Source organism: Orycteropus afer, unplaced genomic scaffold (genome assembly GCF_000298275.1).
Source record: "Orycteropus afer afer isolate SDZICR_OR568_19922 unplaced genomic scaffold, OryAfe1.0 scaffold00087, whole genome shotgun sequence".
Taxonomy (NCBI): domain Eukaryota; kingdom Metazoa; phylum Chordata; class Mammalia; order Tubulidentata; family Orycteropodidae; genus Orycteropus; species Orycteropus afer.
In genome coordinates this window covers 5,545,995-5,554,952 of record NW_006921674.1, presented here as the reverse complement: position 1 = coordinate 5,554,952, position 8,958 = coordinate 5,545,995, and positions in this window count along the sequence as shown.

Genomic DNA, 8,958 nt, shown 5'->3' with positions numbered 1-8,958 from the left:
CGGGATCGGGCAGTGTTTCGTTCTGCTGTGCATGGGGTCGCTATGAGTCGGAAACGACTCAAAGGCACTTAACAACAACAACAACTCCAAACCACAGACTAGGAGAAAACATTTGCAAAATATATATCTGATAAGGACTTATACCCAAAATATACAAAGAACCCTAAAAATTCTACAATAAGAAAATAAACAATCCAATTACAAAATGGGCAAAAGTTCTGGACAGACATCTCACAAAAGAAGACACACAGATGGCAACTAAGTGCATGAAAAGATGCTCAACATTGTATGCCATTAGGAAAAATGCAAGTTTGAACAATCATGAGATATGACTATGTGACTATTAGAATGTCTAAAATCTAAAACGGGAGCTCTGGTAGCATAGTGGCTAAGACACTTGCCTGCTAACCAGATGGCTGGCGGTTCAAACCCACCAGCCACTCCTCGGAAGGTTGGGCAAACCTACTTCCGTAGTGATACTGCCTCGGAAACCCAAGGAGGGGTCACTATGAGTCGGGTTTGACTCGACGGCACATAACAACAACAACAAAATCTAAAACATTGACACCATCAAATGTTGGAAAGGATGTAGAGTAACAGCGATGCTCAGTCATTGCTAGTAGGAATGCAAAATGGTCCTGCCACTTTGGAAGATAGTCTGGAAATTTCTTGCATAACTGAACATAGACCTACCATACGATCCAGACTGACTCTTAGGTATTTATCCTAGTAAGCTATGTCCACACAAAAACCTGCACATGAATATTTATAGCAGCTCTATTTATACTTGCCAAAAATTAGAAGTAACCAAGTCATCCTTCAGTTGGTGAATAGGACAAGTTTATCTATGGTACATCCATACAATGGAGTATTATACAGAGATAAAAATAAATAAGTTATCAAGCTGTGAAAAGACATGGAGGAATCTTAATTTGCTATTGCTAAGGGAAAGAAGCCAGTCTGCAAAAGATACTTGCTGTATGATTCCAATTATATGACATTCTGGAAAAGGCGAAACTATGGTGATAGTACAACAATTAGCAGTTGCTAGGGGTTGCAGAAGTGGGAGCAGGAGAAGGAGGATGAATAGGTGGAGCATAAGGGATATTTAGGGCAGAAAACTATTCTGTATGTTTTGGTGTCTATATGACATTACACATTTGTCAAAACACATAGAACTGTACAACAGAAAAGAGGGAACCTTAAATGTGAACTGTATAGTTCAGGTAATAATAATGTATCAATATGGTAATTAGGAGCCCTGATGGTGCAGTGGTTAAGTGGTTCGTGTTTCAGATCCACCAACAGCTCAGCAGGAGAAAAGATCTCCTGATCTGCTCTTGCAAAGATTACAGCCTGGGAAAATCTATGGGGCAGTTCTACTCTGTCATATAGGGACACTATAGGTCAGAATCAACTCAGTGACACACAATGTATACCCAAAATATACAAAGAACAACAACTATGATTGGTTCATCATTTATAACAAATGTGCCATATTCAAACAAGATGTTAATAATAGGTGGAACTATGTGCAGAGAGCATAGGAAGGGTATGGGAACTCTCCTTACTTTCTGTGTCATTTCTCAGTGAATGTTTTAAGCACTTTTAATGCTCTAAAAAGGAAGTCTATTAAAAATGTTCATTGGGAAGATATCAATTAAAATTTGTTTTCAAAAACTTGGAGACAGAAGTTTAACCTATATATAAAAAGGGAAAGAACCCCACTATTTAAATAATTAAATATCTACTCAGAGAAGAATAGAAAGAGGCAAAGTTCTCTTATTATGTATGTATTATGCTGGCCACCTGAAGAACCTTAAAACAAACAGCAATAATTCTATTCCAACTTCCTTTAAAAACAATGGTAAAAATCCTTTACAATTGTATACTGCTTTACAGTTGACAAAGAGCTTTCACATACATTATCTTGTTTAAAAGAGACTGGAAGGCGCCTTTCCTGCTCTGATTGATGTTTATGAATGTACTACTTTCCCCTGGGCTGCAGTCATCAATAGTCAATGAGAAGAAGGGCTGTCGTTTTTTGGAAATGCTTTGCTGCCAGGTAACTGCATTAACTCTGCTTTTGTTGAATAGAGCTGCGTATTAACTATGCCACAGGATATCATCCATATCAGCTTAATGAATATTTGAATCCTTGTTCCTTGTGGAGCAGTGTTGGAGACCTATTCCTCTCTGCTTATCTAGTGCCTTCCCTTAGGATTCATATCTTCAGTGAGCTTTTGTCTGATGGTTCTAGTCATTCCAAAACGGGATACTTAAATCCTAAAGAAAAGAGGATATAAAAGGTACATAGATAGTCAAACTGTCACACAGAACATGAATTATATGGTTCTGAGGACAGAACATGATCCAATTTGTTCATGTTGTAGGAGCGTGTTTTTGCCTTTATATGCAGGACTTTCCTAAGGGTTGTGATGCACTAAAGAGGTCCTGTCCATGGAAGTATTTAAGACAAATCAGAGACTAGACAAGACCAAAATCCTCCTAGGAGGTTTTGCATTTTGGAAGTTTGGGACTGAGAATTTCTACAGTCTCTTCAGATTTCAGGTTCTCTGCATCTGAGATTTTTATTTGTTCTCTGTTTCAGAGACTGCTCCCATACGAAACTACTTTTTAAATTGTCTATATTTTTCTCCATGTCAAGCAATGTTCTCAGCTTGTTGACTGAAAATGAGGCAAAAACAAAACAAAACAAAAACACCTTATGCTTTCTAGGAAAACTAGTAGGGTCAGGAGTAGAAGATAAATTGGCAAATCAGCCTTAGAACCAGGGACATATTTAGTTGTGTTTTGTTTTAGGGCTTCTTCAAGGTTATCCATCACTTCTAACCACCATAAATATTGATACTCCTGACATCTTTTTACGAAAGTACCTAAAATTTCAGCTTGCATCCCTTGAGGTTCAAGAAGGGCAGTTTTAACCAGATGTTCTACTGTTGCACAATGATGTTAGCCAATTCCCCTCTGAGGACAGGGAATTCTCTCTGTACCACACCACACTGAAACTAAGCCAAGTCCACACTTTAGGTTCTGTCACTTGTGGTGACCCACATCCAGAAGCCTATTTCAGAATGGGTCATATCCATTTTGCTTGCCAATGATAGTAACCCAAGCCCAAGTAGCTAAAGGCTGCAAAGGAATTGATTGGCTTGTTGCTGGGAAGAACTGTGGTGAAGCTGATCTCAATTACATATAGATACTTATATCTAGATTATCACCTAGATATTCTGAAACAGAAAACAATAAAAATTATATCGTTATAGGAGATAAACTTAAGATAGCTATCATAACCCTTCTGTAAGTTCATTTCCCATAACATTCACTTCAGTCCCACAACCATTCATCCCAGTTTATCTCACTTGTAATTGCTTATTCATTGTTTGCCTTCATCACTAGATTGGAAGCTCCTTGATGGCAAGTTAGGTTATGTCATTTACAAATGAACTAATGACCACAACCTAAGGCTTAGTACTAGACATACTTGAATGAATGAATGAATGAAGAGAGTGAAACCTAGCCTAGCACGGTTGGGTTTCTGAGGCAGGATCTCTGCAGAAGTAGATTGGCCAGTCTTCTGTGGGAGCGGTGGGTTTGAATCTTGAATCGCCAGCTTTCTGATTAACAGTCAAATGCCTTAGGCACAACACCACCTGAGCTCCCTGAGGGAGCATGAGTTCCAGAATTAGATAATGATGTCATTCAAATCTGAGCCCCATCACCTTTTAGTATAGTGTGACTTGTGTAAATTGCTTTCAAGCCTCACTTTCTCAGTTGTAAAAATTGGATGTTTATCTGTCAGCATTGTGGTGGTAATTAAAGATGATGTATTTAAAGTATCTGGTCCTAGTAGAAGAACTCTGGTAGCAAAAGAATGAAAGCATTTGGCTGCTAATCAAAAGGTTGGCAGTCATAATCCACCAGCTGCTCCTTAGGAGAAAGATGAGGCAATCAGCTTTACAGTCAGATTTACAGCCTTGGAAACCCTCTGGGAGTGGTTCTACTCTGTCCTAGACAGTTGCCATGAGTCAGAATTGACTCATTGGCAGTGGGTTTTCTTTCTTTCTGTTTTTTTTTTTTTTTTTCGAGGGGGGGGTTTGATTTTGATCCTAATAGCTGTTGTTGTTAGGTACCATCAAGTTGGCTCCAATTTATAGTGGCCTTATATACAACAGAACAAAACACTGGCCCAGTCCTTTGCCATCCTCACAATCCTTGTTATTTCTGAGCCCATCATTGCCGCCACTCTGTCAATCCATCTTGTTGAGGGTCTTCTCCCTTTTCATTGACCCTCTACTTTGTCCAACATGTTGTTCTTCTTCAGGGAATGGCCCCTTCTGACAACATGACCAAAGTAGGTGAGGTGAGGTCTGGCCATTCTTGCTTCCAAGAAGCATTCTAGCTGTACTTCTTCCAGGACAGATTTGTTCATTCTTCTGGCAGTCCCTGATATTTTCAATATTCTTTGCCAACACCACCATTCAAAGGTGTAAACTCTTGTTTAGTCTTCCTTATTCTTTGTTCAGCTTTCTCATGCATATGAGGTAATTGAAAATGCCATGGCTTGGGTCAGGTGCACCTTAGTCTTCAAAGTGACATCTTTAAAGAGGTCTTTTGCAGCAGATTTGCGCTCTGCAATACAACATCTGATTTCTTGACTGCTGCTTCCATGGGTGTTTACTGGTCCCAGTAGAGGCTCTATAAATGATAGTTACTCTTAGTGTTATGATAAAAAGCTCTGGATTAATAGCTAAGGATAATGAGATGAATTTTAAGGTGAAACTCTTGAGATGGGAAGATAGAGCAGGAGTTGATCATTTCATATAAAATGGTAGAGAGGCAGGTAGAGTGTGCTATGGAATGCAGGGAAGGGCTACCATATTGCATATCTTCAGAGATCACACAAGCATTGTAGTCTGAATAAATGGAGGTATTGCACATCTGCCCGTCACATAGCTTACTGGCTGAACATAAGCTGATATCCATTTTTGACCTACAAAAATAAAATGTGAATATGTCCCCCTGGAACTAAGCCACATGGACTCCCCACGTGGGAAGAAGGGGAGAATCAGAAATTTCCTAGAGGCAATCATGTTTGAGATGAGCCATAGAGGACACACAGGAGTCAGTAGTAGTGGAGAAGAAAAGGAAGATAGAGAGGGGCAAGCAGATACTAAGGACTAGTTGACACAACATTCTGAGGAGGTAACCAGAGAAATTCAGTGTTTCTGAGGGTAGAGGTTAAGATAGGGTGAAATAGGGCATGAGACTGGAGTAGTAGGCTATTTAAATCCTGCAAAGACTGAAATCTTTTTTTCTTCTTCTTTTTTTAAAATTGTGATTTGGGTGAAAGTTTACAGAGCAAATTCACTTTGCATACAGCAGTTCACACACACTTTGTCTCATGGCATTGACTACAATTTACCCCAATGCAACAGCTCCAATCCCACTTCCTCCCAATAGTTACCTCTTCCCTGTGCCCATCCCTCCATGCATGCCTGCCCCCTGAGCTGTCTCCCTGTGCATAAACAGCCTTTCTTTCTCCCATGATTGTTCTCTCCAAGGAGTGTATCTACCTCAGGTAAATGTTCAACTCATATGCCTGAAAGACTGCAATCTTGAAGTAAAATTACAAAGTGGCTATTAGGAAAAAAACTGATTTTAGAATACTAAATAGCCCTGTTGGTAACTCAGTTAGATAGCCCTTTCCACACAGCCTTCTCTAACTCTTCAGGCTAAATCAAGTCTGCCCTTTCATCTCTTTTGTGGCACCTTATCTTTCCTTTCATACAATGATCACAGTCTGAGATTACAGAACACATTATTTGTGTATTATTTATTTAATGTCTATCTCCCTCATTTGATCATAAACTCCTCAAGGGCAGGGACCTTTTTCAATTTGTTCAAAATTAACTATTCAGTGCCTAGGACAGTGCCTGAAGCCATGTAGATGCTCAATAAATACTGGTTGAAGGAATGAGTGGGTATCAAATATAAGTTTTTCTATGTCTGCTATTCCTATACTATTTTCTTCCTATTAGAAATACTTCAGGAAAGTATTATTGCAGGAATCTATAGGAGAGCTGTATCTAACACTTGTCCCAATTACCTAATTCACATGAAAGGGGACCCTTTAGCACAAGTACCAGATGTATGAGAAGATGGCCTCTTTTCCTCCTGGGTGCTCTGGACCCAGTCTGTGTGATGCCAGGTGACACGTCTGTATTGGCTGCATGCCAACACAGAGAGCTGCAGAGGGAAATGTTGCATATCTTTCTTAACACACTATTTTGAGACCTCTTAGGGGGAGATGAAGGGGTTTTTGTGTTGGGAGTAATAAATGAAGAAAGCTGCTTCTTAAATTTTTACTAAATTAAACACAAGGCTATTTGTCATAGAGCATCATCTGAGAGACAAGGTAGTTACAAGAATGCAGTGTGTGACTCAATTTGGTAGACATTTGGATATTGTAGAAACTTGAATTGGATCTTATATTACATCATTAACCACCAAAGGGCTATGTCCCTGTTGTTTGGTTCCAGCCTATCAATATTGAGTAACCCTGTGCTATACCACAGTGACTAGTTTTTCACTCTAAACTATAAGATAAATCTGGGAAATTTCCCTCTTGTATCCAATTTTGTAAGTTATATTTAAATTACTTCAACAGCAAAAGAAAGCAGATTTGATATAAGTATGAGAATCCCTACTCCTTCGAAATGTCCACCTCACTCTAAACACAAATGATTTCCTAAATTATTTTTCAATTTATATAAATTATCAACTTGTATATAACATAAGCTCCTTTCTCCTCTCCTTAAATGCAGAAATTCACTTTAAATGAAAAATTTAATATTTGTAATATTTGAAATATTAAATATGTGATGAAATTAAAGAGAAAACATTTAATTATAAGAGAGGATATTCATTCAAGTAGAAGCACTTTCTTGGAAGTCTGATCTTAGTGATTGCTTAGAGTATTTTAGGTCTAAATATTTCCCTGAACATTTATAATGTTTTCATTTTCTTCTCCTATTTTGGTTACCTAGTACTGCTCTGACAAAAATATACCACAAATGGGATGCTTGAACAAACAGGAGTTTATTCTCTCACAGTTTGGAGGCTTTAAGTCTGAGTTCAAAGTGCCAGGCTCTAGGGGCTGGGTGAAAGCCCCTCCACCTTGGGCTTCAGCTCTGCCTTTTGCTCCCGGCCCACTGAAGCTAGAGGCATCTCTTCACTCAGGCATCTATAGGCTGCTGAGGCTAATAAGCCCAAAGTCAACAAATAAAATGGCACAGTCCTGATGTTATCAAACCACACAGCAGGTCATTAATTCTAGTCCATTGAAAGTCCCAAAATCTGCAGAGCATGGCAGGCTGCTGAACAATGACACGGCTACGTGCAGGGTTCAAGCGTGCCATAAGCTAGAGATCATTCCCAAAGCTATTTCTTATATACGGGAAGCAGACCACATACCCAAAGGCAGCTACTCAGCTGCTCACAGTAGAGCATGGAGTTGATTGCCAGTCTCATCATGGGGAATACTACATCCAGCTTCCCAGCCACTCATCAGGCCTAGCCAACCTGACACACAAATCTAACTATCACATTCTCCAAAACTAAATTCATTCAATATCTTGGGTATTTAAAATAAAGCATTTAATACTAATGTTAAAATGAGCAAATTTCTATATTGACCAAAGAGTTTGGAGAAGAACCCTATATTTGCTAGTCTTTAGATATTGCTGCTTTTAAGAGGCATCACGTAAAGTTTCCTATTAAGGAATCTGTCTTTAAAACTTTAGTGAAATTAGCTCTGGCTCTCAGAGTGTTGAGTTAAACTTGATGTCATCTGGAGATGACAATATCGAAACATCTGATTTGGTATGTGTTTTGGTTACCTAGTGCTGCTCTGACAGGAATATACCACAAAGGGGATGGCTTGAACCAACAGCAGTTTATTCTCTTACAGTTTGGAGGCTTTAAGTCCAAGTTCAAAGTGCCAGGCTCTAGGGGCTGGGTGAAAGCCTCAATCTTAGGCTTCAGCTCTGTCTTCTGCCCCCAGCCCACTGGAGCTAGAGGCTTTTCTTCACTCAGACAGCTGCTGGCTGCCGAGGCTGCCAAGCCTAAGGTTGACAAATAAAAAGGCACAGTCCTGATGTTATCAAACCACACTGCAGACCATTAATTTAAGTCCACTGTAAGTCCCAAGGTCAGCAGAGCATGGCAGGCTGCTGAACAATGACATGGCTACATGCAGGGTCCAAACGTGCCATAAGCTAGAGACCATTCCCCAAGGCTTCTGCTTATATACAGGAACCAGATCACATTCCCTAAGACAGCTACTCAGCTGCTCACAGTAGATTCCACCATGGAGTTGATTACCAGTCTCATGATGGGGAATGCTACATCTAGCTGCCCAGCCACTCAACCAGGCCTAGCCAAGTAGACACACCAACTGAACTACCACAGTCCCTTCTGACAACATGACCAAAATAGGTGAGACAGTCTGGCCATTCTTGCTTCCAAGGAGCATTCCAGTTGTACTTTTTCAAGACAGATTTGTTCATCCTGGCAGTCCATGACATTTTCAGTATTCTTTGCCCACACCACAATTCAAAGGCATCAACTCTTCTTCAGCCTTCCTTATTAATGTCCAGCTGGGTTAGGCACACCTTAGTCTTCAAGGAGACAGCTTTGCTCGTCAGCACTTGAAAGAGGGCTTTTGCAGCAGATTTACTCAATGTGATACGTTGCCTGATGTCTTGACTGCTGCTTCCATTGGTGTTGATTGTAGAAGTCTTTGACAACTTCAATTTTTTCTCCATTTATCATGATGCTGCTTATTGGTCCAGTTGTGAGGATTTTTGTTTTCTTTATATTGAGGTGTAATCCACACTGCAGACTGTAGTCTTCAATCGTCATCAGTAAGTGCTT